Below are 14,425 nucleotides of genomic sequence, written 5' to 3' on the forward strand. Positions count from 1 at the left end.
CGCATGTCAGTTCAATGCTTCTGCGACACAAAAATGTTCTCTCTCGCTAAAAAATCTCCTCCTTGCATATTAAAAAGGGCATAATGGAAGTAACATGGTAAATGCAGCGTGTGTAGGGGAGGACAGCTCGGATCCAAACACCACCGGACTGTAATTACTGGGCTGTCTTACGCTAAAAAAAAAATTAAAATCGCATGTGCAATTAATAATTGTTAATTTGTACAGTCTTTTTCAATCTGTTTCCCTGGCCAAACGCAGTTTCTCGGTGACGGTGGGGAACCTTGGCTTCTCCCTCCTGGAGTGTCCGGCCACGAAGGGGAGAACCGCGCTCCCTGTGGAAGCAGCACTCGGAGCGCGCAGCAATCTCAAATCCCCTCCATTAGCGGCAAAGTTGGGCTGAAATAACCGAGTTACTCCCTTTAGCTCACTCGGCGCCTCCCTGGGCTCTTCACACCCAGCCGGGGCGGAGCGGGGGTGCCCGTCCCTCCCTCTGAGCCGTGTCCCGGTCCGGGAGGGGCCGCGGTGCCCTCAGAGGAGGCGGGCGCGGGGCGGGCCCGGGGGGCCGGGCTTGGGCAGCGCGCCCAGGAGCCCAGCGGGCGGGGCCGGTGTGAGGAGGTTCCTTGGGCTGTTCGGAGCGGCTTCTCTGGCTGCTGGTGCCCCGCGAGAGGGACGGCGCCCGGCAGGCTCTGACGGCACCATGGGGCACCCGCGGCCGCGGGGGCCGGAGGTGGGTGCGGGCGGGCGCGGCCGCGGGGCTGCCCCGGAGCGGGCGCCTGGTCCGGGGCACTGCGGTGATTTCAGCGTCTGTTTTCAAGTGAATGCTTTGCCCGGGCTCTTTGCTGGGCAGAGTTTGTTGCGGGAAGGTGTTTGTCGTCTGTCGGACGCACTCGGGATGGTTTACGCGTTTTTCGTGCAGTGAAAATGGGTGGGTTTGGGTCGCTGCGGTCTGCGCTGTGTCAGGGCAGGACCGCGGGTTTGGGAAGCTCGGCGATGTGGTGAACTCCAGTGTCCCCGGCACTGGTGGAGCCGTGACCCTGCCACGTCCCTTCCGCACCCGCGGTTCTTGGGTCATGGGAAAGCCCTGAGTTACTGAAGGTGCTGACACAACCCGTTCTGCCGAGCTGCTGGGTGGGTTTCTTGCAGTGAAAGCCTTTTCTGCCTGTTGCTGGTTTTCTTTCTTTGGCGTGATGCTCTCTAGAAATCTTCAGCCCCAAGGTGCCTCTGGACCGAGCTGGACCGTGGTTCAAGTCAGTGCAGCTCCGTTGGCTTTGGAAGCGGTCCCCGGGCTGAGCAGGCTCTCTGCACACGGAAGGACAATGCCCATTGTGTGCCCTGGTCTGGTGCTCCCCACATCCCTCCTTTCAGTAAATCTGCACCGTGCCGCTCCAGTGAGGCTGTCTGGGGTCAGGCACCCGCAGTTGGACTGGGTGGATGAAGCTCTGCTGCTTTAGCGCTGGTGGAAGATGCTAAGTGTGGATGTCACGGCGAGGCCGGTGTGGCTGCTGGGACAAAAGCTCCCTGTTTGCCTACGGTGTTGTGTTTCGGGCTGCGAGGGCTGGGAGCTCTCTTTCGAGTGTCTTTAATCGCTCAAGAATTCGTGTTTTCCCTCCCGTGCTGTCTCTACTATTTGATAAGCGTGAGCTCATGCCAGAGGCTCGCAGGTAACCAGGGAACTTAATTTCCACCCACCTCATGATGCTCACAGGAGCGTTAGCCCTGTGACTTGGGTCTCATGGCCAAATCCTGCCCAGCTTAGCCCGAAGTTGGAAAGCTGTGAGTTTGAGTCTGTGGGTTCCGCTTCCTCAGGGTCACTGTTCCCCTGTGATGCTGAGCACTCCCCAGAGATGCTGAGATCCCTGATCCTGGCTCAGGGGGTTGCTGCAGAGTTCCCCCCAAAGTCCCCCCTGTGCACCTGCCCTTGCCTGCACCTGAAAGAGGCCCTTCCTCCTGTCCTTCTGCCATGAGGTAGCACCAAGCCTGTAAAATGAGGTTTTCTGCAGTGGGAAGGTGTGTCTGGCCTCTCCCAGGCCTGGGGTGCAGCACGTGGGTGACATCCCACGGTGTCCCCATTGCCCATCGTGGTGCCAGGCTTGCTTGGTGGGATTCTGGGCCCTGGATCTGCCCTTCCCTCTGGCTTGGTCAGAGCTCCCTGTGGGACAGGGCCAAGGTCAGATTCCCTCTGAAAAGACCTGTTAAAATTTACAGAGATTGCTGTGGACTCTGCTTCAGCTGATTGAATTAAAGTTTATTGAGAGGTACAGCGATAGAATTTGGTTCTGCCAAGATTTAACTTTCCTAAGTAAAGAAGATTGAAGGGGTTCACTTACATACTCACTTGCGTTTTTAGTTTTATCTTGATATATATCACATCATCCTTTTCAGGATTATTGAAAATTAGTGTTGAGGCTCTGGTCTTCCTAGAAAAGATTCAATAACTTCAATTTTCCTGGAGGCCATGATGCGCTTCTTATTTTGAGAGGCTTGAACTCCCCCCCCAGAAAATGGTGTTGTTGACAGGTGTCTCCTGAGCTCTCACAGCTGATACCAGTCTGCTGGAATCAGAATTGCACATTCTTTGAACTGCTGAAGATGCTGTTTCACGTGTGTGAATGAAATTATAAGTACTAGGTAGGTGATTGTTGCTGGTGAAATTAATCTTTCACAAAGCAGGCTATAATCTCATGGCTCTCCTAGACATTTTTATTGCTCTTTATAGTAACAAAGTGTAAAGGGTTGTGCCATTGTGCCATTGTTATTCCTGTAAATTAGGAAGTGCTCTTTAGACTGCAGGTGTGTCTGTGGTGGAGGAGAGATGTTTTAAGGGAGTGGGTTCTATCTCCAGCAGTGATTTGAGAAATCTCTTACGTGATTAAGTGAAATTTCAGCCAGCTGAACCTGGGTTTTACAGTTATTCCTTCTCTGAAAATGGATTTAAATCAGGTTATCAAACCTTCAGGGAAAGAAATTTCAGGGGAATGCACTTAAATGCTGGCACTACCACAAGTGTTATTCCTTTAAATGGCATAATAAGGAATATATCAGCTGCTAATGTTTATAGAGGCTTGTAGTTTTATCTTCTCCCTGTTTGTACCCTGTGAATATACCAAAGGGGAATCTCAGGGACTGAAATTGCTGGAGTTTTGCATCATGGTCTGTGAGGAGCAGCACCTTTCTGATGCCTTTGCTGCAAACAGGTAGTTCCTTAATTTCATTTTGGAGCAGCTATTTTGCAGCAAATTATTTAAAATAATAAATAATAATAGTTGTGCTTTAGTGAGAATTAGTGTTGGCTGGTGGCCCTAAATCTGTGTATAGGAGAGCTGAAAAAGCAATTTGATTTTCTTCTTGAGTGTTGGCACCTGGTCTTGGCTAAGGGTGAGGAAGGAGGAGGGCGAGAGCAAACCTCTACATGCCTTTTCCTCCTATTGTCTGACTGGCAATTATTTGATGATGTGTTTTCAACTTGCTCTCACATGCCCTGTACCCTGGGAGCTCCTGCAGGGACTGAGATTTGGTCATGATCATTTGCCTGACAGGAGTTGTGGCTTTGTCTTTTTTTATTTCCCTTCACAAAGTCTTGGCCAGCCTTTTTTGTCTTTTTTTTTTTTTTTTTGCCAAAAAAAGTGCTTTTTCAGTCCATATTTAGGTACTGCTTGCTGTGCTTCTTCTGCCCTCTGAGAGGTGGGATTTGTGTGCAGCCTGGCTTCTCTGCACCCACCTATGCAGGGCCAGACTTCAGCTCTGCTGAGCTGCAGGATAGAGATAGACATGTAGTGTCAATTCAATTTATTGTTTGTTTTAGATACATAAATAAGTTTCTAACTGATATTTAGCCAGGTGCACCTGCCCTGTCCCTCACTTCCATGGACTTGTGAGCATCTGATACATGTACATACATACCGGCTCTGTGTGTGCAGACACCCTGGAAGGCAGAAAGTTGTGGAGGGATGGATGGAAAAAGCTCAGTTTTCCCAGTTTTATTTACAAAATATTTGCCATGTTGCTCCCTCACTTGCTTGACACAGGGTGACCAGGGTGGCATCATGTGAGGGATGCTCCCCCTTACCCTGGCTTCTTTGGAGGGGGGGAACAAACGGGAGTGAAGTGTGGTTTTGAAGATCATTAATTTTATATTTATATATATTTTTTACTTTGGAATTCAGAGTTTTCTCTGTTTCCAAGTAGCAGTGGGAGCATCGTGTGCCATCACCACTGCCCCGAGCACTTTGCACATCCCTCGCTCCCCGTGCCCACACGCTGTGGTGGCATTTGGTGATTTCTGGATCCTTCAAGCAGATCGACACCGAAACCTGGGGGTTTACATAACAAAGTGGGAGTGGGGCTTGTGTCTGTCAGACAGCTCCAGCCCTCAGGCACCCATCTGCTGGTGTGGGGAGAGGGGGAGAAGCCGTCTGGTGGCTGCTGCTCCCACACTGGGGAGCTGCATCCCAAAGGAGCTGGGGTGGCACCAGGCAGAGAGGAAGGCACACACCCCAGAAGGGAGGCCAGTTTTGTCTCAGAGAATAAAAACTTCCATTTAAAAACACTTGTGGCTTGCACAGATCTAAATAGATTCAGATCAGGGCAATCTTGCTGAAAATGGGTCAGGGAAAGGGGATGGGGCAAGTGCCAGAGGATCTGCTGCTGCTGCAGTGAGTATGGTATCAGGTCAGCAAGGGTGACAGCCTGCCCAGGGCTTATTGCCAAAACAAAATGTGGGGTTTTAATATCAGGGTAATTACCTGACTTAGTCTTACTGGGCTGCTGTGCTTGCTTGGATGCCAGTAAAAGTGTCTGAGCATAGGGCTGGGTGGGAATAAACCCTGGCACTCAGGGTGTGCCCATCTGTGCCAAGTCTGCACTGAAACTGGTGTTGGCTGTTTCTGGTGTTTGTACTCTTTGGTTTTCTGTGATTTGTTTGCCCTTAAATCTTCCCTTTTGCTCCCTGGGGACACAGAGTGAACCATGTTGAGCTCCATCAAATCAAATGGTGTTGCATGGCCAGTAGGATTTGACAGCAAAATAGCCAGTTTGCATTAGTTACCTTAGTGTATAGCATTGTCCCTTCCTCCTCTATCCTGTTTTCTGTGGCAGAGGAGGAATAAATAAAATAAATGATCTTCTGTCCTAAGGAACTCAGTATTTAGGGAGAAATGCTGTAATAAAAAGGCAGGTGTAATAAAAAGGTGAATAGTGGTGGGGTGCATGTTTTTCAGTGGAGAAAGAGCAGTCCTCCACTGTTCACCCATGGAAAGTCTTTGGGAGAGGAGCTGCAGGACTGAGGATGAGAAACCCGATCAGTATTGGCAGATTGACTTGGCAGAAGGAGACTTTTCTGTCTGGGTGGGGGAGTCCTGTGCACACTTTACTGACAGCAGCAAGTATTCAGAATATTCATGGTGTTGAGATCTGTTTTCCTGGCTTGCACCTGCTGGTGAAGAAAGAATTCAAGTGCATTTCCTGGATTGCGTTTTCCAGGTCAGGCTGTGAGTGGGCCTGATTCCTGTTTTATGTTTTTCTTTCTGCCGGTGCAGTGAGCCCTCGTGTGCAGCCTTCACATGAGGGCTCTTTTTTGGTAGAGATAAGATGAACCTACTGATAAACACCCAGTGAGCTGGGGGCACTTTGCATCTTCTTCCCCAGGGCTGGGGAGGTGGTCCTGGCACAGAGGGTCCTCTCTTCTCTGGGCAAGTGTTGCAGAGCACAGAGACAAAAGGCAGTGCCAGGCAGACAATGTCCCACAGAGCAGGGCTCTGACAGCCTCTGTCCCAGCCTGTGCAAGTGGCTGATTCAGAGCCAGTTGCAGTTTCTGGTTGCCTGGCCATGCAAGAACCTGCTTCTTTTTCCCCTCCAGGATCTGCCAGTGCCGTGTCCTGGGGCTCTTCCTCGTCACTGGCGCTCACTCATCGCTGAACCATTTCCTAGAAACTTCTCCCATTCTACCAGCCAGACTTCTGGCAGGATTTTATTAATCAGAAATACTCATTTCTTGTTCTTCCTGCCTGTCTCTGTCCCACCCAGAAAACACCCACTGGTGAGCACAGAGCTCACTGCACTGCCTTGAGTCAGATGAACCTTCTCTCACCATCAGCGGGGCTGACTCCTGCTTGAAGCCCTCAGGCAGGGGGAAAATAAACCAGCAAGAGTAATTAATTGCACCTTTCAACACTTTCAGTAGCTGAGGTGTTGTGGCCATGGCAGGACCTCATAACTGTACCTCAGTACCCGGTTAAAGCCAACCCTGCTGTTGGGACTTTTATTTATTTAAAAAGTGTTCTGACTCCCAACCAGCTTTAAATGTGGCACGCAAGAGGTGGAATGATTGTGTGGTTTGCATTTATATTTTCTCTTTCAGTTCAAGTGAGATGCAGTTACAAGATGCAGTTGACTTCACATGAAGAACACAAGTTTGCCTTACTTGTGGTTCTCTTGGGTGCACTGGGAAGCACTGGTGGCTGCTGGGGTCTTCTGGGAAGCTCAGCTGTCCTTTCTCTGTCACAGTGAAAGGCTGCTGAAACCATTTAGAGAGCAGGCAGTGCATCACAGTCTTTTCAGAAAGAAGTACTTTGTTTTCTCATTTCTCTTTTGCTATTTATGTAGTCCCTGTGAGATGTTCTGAAGTATATTTTTCCATGACTGAGGTTTCCTGCAAATTGATTTTTTTTGTGTGTGTGTGTCCCACCCAGTGTTAAGTCTTACCAAGAAAGAATAGTAGATGACTCATGGTGGCTTTGAAATCTCCGTGGTTAGGCCTGATCCTGCAGAGTTTTGGCAGCAGTTGTGGCAAGTGAGCCATTTTGTTCACCAGGAGAAAGATCTGGCAAGATGGGAACTGCTGTCTGAGCCTGTTTAGCCTTTTTTACTTCTCTCCCAAAACTATTGCGTTTCTTCCTGCCAAACACATTTTTTTTTTGTTTTTTTTTTTTTTGTACATGCAGAAAACTCTCTGCAAACACTTTTCTGGGCAGTGCTGCTCCAGAAGGTCATGGCAGCTGAAAGAAAAATAGCCTTTAATTTTTGCCTCATTGTGTGCTGAGGTCTGGAGGGTTAAGCTTGTAAGTCATAATATTAATGCTCTGATTTCCTCTAGGAATTTGTAGGGAAAATACTGTAAAGGAGTTTAAACAAGAAGAGAATGAACTGCAGGGTGTCTGCCTTGGCCAGACACCTGTTTTACTTGTAAGATACTGGAGGTCTGGGTGGGGGAGAGGGGGCAGCTGAGGCTTGATTTGAGCTCTGATATGAGCCTCATCTTTCCCTGCCTGCCATCACTGTTCTCCTGTGCAGGCTTGATCAAGGCATTGTTTCTCCCCTCTCTAGGAAAGTGGTTAAAAAAATTTGTCCACGGCATCTATTTTGTTCTAAGCAAGCTGTCAGTATTGTCAATGTATGTAAACGAGATATTTTGCATATATTTGCAGGTGTTTAGTTGTATTTAAGAAAGAAACATAAGGGAGCTATTCTGTTCCTGCAAGTTACTGCTTCATAACAGACAATTTCTTAATAAATTTGCCTGGATTTGATCTCAGTTTGAAACCTCAGCCAGCATTCCAGAATTGTTTGTGAAATCAGAACCCAATTACTGTAATTACTCATCCTTGATTCTGATGATGAATCAAACACTTCAAGGTATAGAAAAATTAACTTTTCACTGGCTTGAGTCCTGTTTCCTTGGTGCTGTTATGTTACCATGTAGGGTGTCCATGGCTGGTTTGCAAAGCCACCTGGAGCTCTCTGTGAAGTCCTGGGGACAGCATCACCTCTGCCCTCTGTGCTTGGTGTAATGGCTTCTCTTAAAGCCAACTGTTTTCTTCTTGTAAACAACATTCACAAATATTTTTCTTAGCTGGCCACAGAGAAGGAAAATGCAGTTCTTGTGAGCCCTTGGTGTTACTCTAAATCCACTGAAGAAGCTGTTTGGGGGTTTCTGGGTGTGAAAGGGAAGCTGAGGACTGATGGCTGCTCGTGTTGGTGCTGGCTGAGCTGAGGAAAAGCAGCTGTTCTTGGAAATGGGGATCAGGAGCACACATGCATCCTCCTGTTGTCACCTCTGTCACCTGCTGTTGCTGATTTTTTTGGGAATGATGCCTGATTGTACAACAGCCTTTTAGTGCTGGGTGTCCCAGCTCAATGGTGGGAGCCACTGAGCACTGCAGCTTTAAGACTGGAAAATAACTGAAGTCAAATGAGGACAGAGACATCAGATTTTTGTGGAGCTTATCAGCCAGAATGCATCAAACACATTCAAAAGCGTTGCTAAATAAAACATTAAAAATCACTAGGGAGCTTCAGTTTGGAAAGGTGCAGAACCCAGGGTTGCAGGCAGGTGTACAGGAGCATTTTGGGGTCTGCACCACATCATGGGACTTTGCCCTTGTGGCTCCAGCCTGACAGTGGCAGTGCTTTCAGGGTGGTGCAGGGTCCTGTTTGGGCTGGGGAAGCAGCAGGATTCTGGCTGAGGAGCAGAGAGGAGCTGGGACATCCCCTTGCTGGGACAGCCTCGTGACCCCGAGGTGCTGCAGTTGCTCTCACACCCATTTACCAGAGGTGATCCTGTGCTTTGGTTTCTGGCAGCGTGTGCACAGTCAGCAAAAGCTTGGCACAGCTTCATGTTCAGCCTGAGCAGTCACAGGGTTCATTAATGCTGCCAGGAAGGATCAGCGTGGGATGGCACCTGTGTGGACCTGCATGTGGGTCCCAGCCCTGCACCCTGCACTTGGAGCTGCCTGCAAGAGGGACAGAAGCATCAGTGAAACTGTGGTGGTCACCCTGCAGTGGTTGTCCTCGAAGCTGGTGGTGTTTTGGGGAATCATCTGGGAGATGAGCCTGTGCCTTGCGCTCCCCAGGCAGGGGAGGGAGTTGGAGTTGGACTTGGCTGCTCACATGGGAACATTTGATTTCTGTGCTCTAGTGGGGACCACACTAACAGCAGGACTGTTTAGTGGGAGGGTTGCCTTCCTCCTCCATCATGGCCCTCTGCTCCTGCCAACCGTTTGGTTCTTCTTAAATGGAAATGGTTTTAAGATTTCCATTAGGGCAAACAGACTCCCAAAAGTCAAGACAATGGAAACAACATTTTATTAAAGTGCTAAACTTTTAACTAAACTATTAGTAAAAATGTATGGTCTAAATCTGCTACTCTTTGTTGCTGTGATACCCACAGGAATCCCTCGTTTCTTTGAGCAGGTCACAGAAAAGGTCAGCAAAATCACGTGTCTGTGGTTTCACATGGAAAAAAGCAGAAGGAAAAAGAAAAGTCATGTTCCCCCTTAATGAGAACAGTTCAATCAGCAGCAGGGTGGCAGCAGGAGCAGGGACATTGACCTACTGACACGTACCTGTGCTCTTTGCTGTGATCCAGAGCTGCTGCCTGGAGCCAGTGCCCGTGCAGGGCTGAGATCCTGTTGCAGTCACTGAATCCTTCCCGAGCACAGGCTGCAGTGCTTTCCCTGGAATTGGCTTGGCTGGTAGGAGATATGTGAAGGTCTGTGTTTGCATTTATCAGCTGCCATCTAACCCACTGTGGGAGGGAGGGAAGGATGGATGGAGGTGTTGGGCTGCCTGCCAGCATGCCCGCTTGTCTCCGAGCTGCCGGAATTCCCTGCGGAAATGTGGCTTGGCAGGTGGCACTTGCTGGAGCACACGTGGCACTGGGAGATACCACAGTAGTGTTGGGTGATGCGCAGGACATCAGCCTGTAGCTATCTATACATTCAGGTAGCAGAAATACCTGCTGTATTTGTGTGGTGTGTTCAGCTGTAGGTAAGAGCTGCAGCCGTGCGTATCATCCTGTGAGCACTGTGGTGGTCCCCGTTATCCCTGATTTCATGGAGATGGCCACTCTAATAGTCCTGTGCATTGCACCATCACTTTGGCTAGCTCCTTGCTTTTGGGATTTTACATAAAGCTTTTGTGAGCTCTGTCTTGTGCTAAGCTCTGTGTGTCTATCAGCACCCAGAAGTGCTTTGGCCTTCCTGCTGTTTGCTTTTTGCAGCAGGCAGTTTTCCAATCCCCTCTTTTCCATCAGCCCAGGACTCTATTGACCACTCTGTTGCATCTTGGGTGTGGGGTTTGGGGATGCTGAGATGGAGCCAATCCCCAGGGTGCTGTCACCTGGCTTTGCCTGCCTGCAGCAATAGTGCTGGTTTGTCTCTGGGGGTGTGTGACCAGGTTCCAGGGGATCTGGGCATCCCCTGTCCTGGTTTTCAGGGCTGTTATGTGCACTGCTCCTGGGTTTAGGGCTGCAGGGTGTTTCCCATGGGCCACATCAGGGAGTGCAGGGTTGGTGGTGATCCCTGAAGGATGCACAGCCACACAGAGGTGTGAGTGCTGTGCTTAAACACTCTTGTCCATGCCTGAGGAATCCAAAACAAGGTGATGAATTAATATGTGCAGGGCCAGCCTTAATTACCAATAAATACCTAATGATTGGCTTCCTGGGGAGGCTGCACTTCCTGTGGCAGCCCAGGGAGCAGGGATGGTGTGGATGGGCAGGGGGACATGGAGCCAGAGCAATCAGTACATCAGCATGAGATCAGGTGCTGCCCATCCGAGGATGTTTGTGTTTTCCCTCTACTGTTCTGTAAAGCAAATGAAATGAGTCCTTGGGAGGTGCCTGACGCTTGGGCTGGGCCTGGGTGTGGGGACAAACCAGCATGGAGGGGCTTTCTGGCTGAAGCTGTGGGTTAGTCTCCAGTGCCTTACCTCATCCTTTCCCTTAACCTGCCTGGCTTTTCTGTGTCCTTTCCTCCTACAAGTGGGAAAAATGAGGGATGGATGCTGCAGGGCCCTGTCCGGGGGCAGAACAGGCTCTGCCCAGTGTGGATAGTGCAGCAGGCACTTCCAAAGATGAACCTGTTGTTTCCAGCCTTGAAGCATCTCATGCCCTGTTACAAACAGGCTGTGTGGATTCCTGTGACTCTGCTGCTCCTGTGGGCAGGCTCGTGGCTTGGCAATAAACCTCACGTGGCAAGGACTGTGGAAATCAATAATGCAGAGCCAGGGAACTGTGCTGCAGGAAGCACCAATTGGTTCCTGCTTTTAGAGGTGTTGCTATTAAATTGGGTACTTTGTGGGAATAATTGTTTTGGAAACAGTATTTTAAAATGTTTTGGTTTTATCAGGATTGGGCTAAAGATAAGCAAATTAGGTCTGGATGATGTTTCAATGTGTCTATTGTTGATCTGGGTTTTTATTTAAGTTCTCTAGCTCCAGATCTTTCCAGGGTAGGAGCAATGCTTTGGTTCTTATTCAAGGGCTGTTTTGTGTGTTTTAAAAACAAACCCTAATCCTTTTGCACTGCCCCTGCAGTATGAGCATCCAGGAGGGCAGATTTTCTGGAGGTGTCTGCATTTGCTGTTGCTGGCTGTTGGCTCCTCTGGCTGTGTGTTTTCCATGTACTGAACTGAAGAATAGGATTAAGGCATTGCTGAGCATTTTTCAACCCTATTGTCTTTTAGTTTCATGGTTAGGGAGTGTAACATTCTACCTACAAGAGCCCTGTTGTTTTGATTAAATATTGAGGGGAAGATAAAATCAGTGTGTCTATTTTGCTTGGTGTGAGTATGGGGTTTTTTTCTGGGCTGGAAAAGCAGGATGCTCCTTGCAGGTGCTTGCAGGGATCCTGAGCACAGGGACACTTCCTAACTGTGGAAGTGGAGGGCTGACCCCTGCTCAGGGCTGTGGAAGGAAGGTGTGCCAGGGCGTAAATCTGGGGTGCTGACAAGCCCAGCTTCTCCTGGGGGAGGCAAATAACTCCTCAGAAATGGCTTTTATCAGGTGACAGTATTTCTCCAACACACAGTGGTCCAAAGATAATTTTAGGTTTAAAATAGGAAGAATTAGGAAGTATTTACATGCCAGAGAGTCACCACCACTAGACAGAGCAAAAAAGCTGTTGAGGGCATCGTGCATGGGAATTCCTTGGAATTTCATTTGGGCTCTTGGTGCCCCTCTTGCACCCAGGCTCCTGGCAGCAGCAGGAGGAGAGAGAGAGAATTCATGCTTCGATTCTTTGGTTTTTTGTTTGTTTGTTTGTTTTCTGTTTATTGACCCCATTTCACTGCCCTGCTTTGGCCTGAGCCTGTCTGTTCTGCTCCAGGCAGCCTGGGAGGTTTTTGTGTGTTCCACCGTGGGCGCTGCCTGCGGGACACGAGTATGGGAACAGAGGTCACTTGTCACAGCCCTTGCCAAAAGGTCACTGTACTGGGAGAGATGTCATGAGAACAGGAATGAGATCATTTTCAGGGATTGTAGTGTTTCTCACCGTAGGGATAAGAGTTGATACAGAGCATCAAACCCTGGGAGGCATTAGCAGGAAATGTCTGTTTTTCCTGGATATATTTTCTCTTCTCTGCTTACCATTTTTTCCAAATTAAATTTTTCTGGGTTTCATAGCTCTTTGAGGTACTTTTCAGCATCAGAACATATTAAGGAGCTGTGATTGTCCAAGCTTGTTTCTGATCTGCCATGATAGAGAATAAACTTAGGCTGACCAAGTTTTAGGTAGTCTGTGCTATTACCAGCTGCATACATTTTCACATCAGGACGTCAGTGTCTTCAAACACAGAACTGTTCATGAATATTTACAAAAATATGTATTTTCTGCCTTCCAGTTTCCATGCCTTTAAAGCTGTGCTTTTGTTATCCTGTGCAACAAGTAGAAAAAAATTTTCTTTAGTGAAGGCTGAAATGGTCATATGATCCCTGAAGTAATAACTTGGGGTTAAAGCATAACCAAAATGGCAAAGAGCAAGTAGATATTGGGCTTGCAAAGTTGCAGGATGGAGCTACAGGTTTGCAATATATTCACAAGGGCTCAGGGATTAATATAGTTAATTTCTGTTTTTTTAGCCATTGTCACTGCAGTTGAAATCTTGGCTGATTCTTGGTGAAGTCACTATTTCCAGTGTATATATTTTATTAGTTCAAGAGGTTTGGGGCCTCTGTGCTGTGGGGACAGTCTGGGACAGAAGGCAGAGAACTTAAGTGGTGCTTCAAGAGGAAGTAATTGATATGAGATTGGGCTGGACAAAAGGCAGTGCCAGCTGTCTTTATAGGGTTTGTAGTATGTAAAAATCTTCCCGTTTTCAATCATCTCCTTTTTTTTCCTTTTCTGTTCCAAGGTTTTCCTTTACTGCTGAGTCTTTTCATTGTGTTTTCCCTCTTGCTGCCTTTGCCCAGGCAGACTTTGAGCCGGAGGAAGCTGGAGCAGCACCTTCCCTCTGTTCAAACACAGGCTGCCACTCCAGCTCCTGCCTGCCCCCGCAGCAGGTTTGGGGTGCAACTGTTCCCCTGCCTCCTGCAAGCCCTGGGGGCTCTGCAAATCCCTCCTCAGGCAGTGCCCTGCCTTTGCCATTAGGGATTTATCCCTAATCTCTGCTTTAAACCAGCAGTTAAACTGAAAGAGAGTAGGTTTAGATTAGATATTAGGAACAAATTCCTGCCTTTGAGGGTGCTGAGTCACAGGTTGCCCAGAGAAGCTGTGGATGCCCCATCCCTGGAAATGTTCAAGGCCAGGTTGGAAGGGGCTAGGAGGGACCTGGGATAATGGAAGATGTCCCTTCCTGTGGCTGGGGGTTAGAACTGGATGATCTTTCAGGTCCTTTCCAACCTAAACTGTTCTGTGATTCTAATTCAGAGCACTTCTCCCTTGTCCACCCTGTTCACAGCAACCTTCTGCAGGGTTGCAGTCTGCTGTGACATTTCTCTGCCTTCTCTCAGTATTGACACTGTTCTCACAGGTCAAATGCTTTAGGCCTGAGTTCTCCTGTGTTCTGCATCATCTCTTCCTTCCTGGCTCACAGGCAGTAGTCCTGTTTGTTCATCTTGGCACAGGTTTTGCATTTGTTCGGATTGCCGGTTCTTGACTCAGTCAGATCCTGGTTTTTCTCTTTTGGTTGTTTGGGTTTATTTTCCTTTAAAAAACATGCTGCTTATTTTCTATCTTGAATGGCAACAGCTGAATGCTGAAATGCAGCACTTATTTCTCAGAAGTTTCATCCTGTTATTTGCAGTCTGCTGCGATTTGCTGGTATCACTTGATACCAGTGTCAGAGGTTTATAATTCCCTTCTCTAGTCTGTCAGCAGTGTGAGCAGTGAGTGGCACTGGACAGACAGGGCCTTCTTGGTGCAGCCTGCCTGGTTTGTGGTAAAATCCTGGATATCCATGTCTGGTGCCTGTTTGCACCCAGCCTGTTGCAGATGAGCCCAGGCATTCCTCAGCTTGCCCGTGGGAATGCAGAGAGTGACCACATGGAAACTCTGCCCAAGAGGTTAAATAGCTCTTGTGGAGCAGGGCCCTGTAAGCAATTTGGCAAAGCTTTCAGAGGGGTGTGTATGTCCTGTCTTTGCAGCTGAGCCCAGTGCCATGTGGCCTGCCCAGCGTTGGGTTTGCCCTGTGTCCTGTGGCTCTGCAGCAGCCAG

At 48.6% G+C, this 14,425-nt stretch overlaps 1 protein-coding gene across 3 annotated transcripts in view; it reads left to right on the top strand.

Moving 5' to 3' along the window:
• Positions 1-659: 659 nt before the first annotated feature.
• Positions 660-14,425, top strand: part of PLD1 (phospholipase D1) — a 62,858-nt gene continuing 49,092 nt past the window's right edge. For all 3 annotated transcript variants that reach the window (XM_058812639.1, XM_058812637.1, XM_058812638.1), the window contains exon 1: positions 660-727. The gene's annotated coding sequence lies outside the window, so the exon portion shown is untranslated. The remainder of the gene's footprint in view (positions 728-14,425) is intronic.

The sequence above is a fragment of the Ammospiza caudacuta genome, chromosome 11, assembly GCF_027887145.1.
Source record: "Ammospiza caudacuta isolate bAmmCau1 chromosome 11, bAmmCau1.pri, whole genome shotgun sequence".
In the NCBI taxonomy this organism is placed as follows: Eukaryota; Metazoa; Chordata; class Aves; order Passeriformes; family Passerellidae; genus Ammospiza; species Ammospiza caudacuta.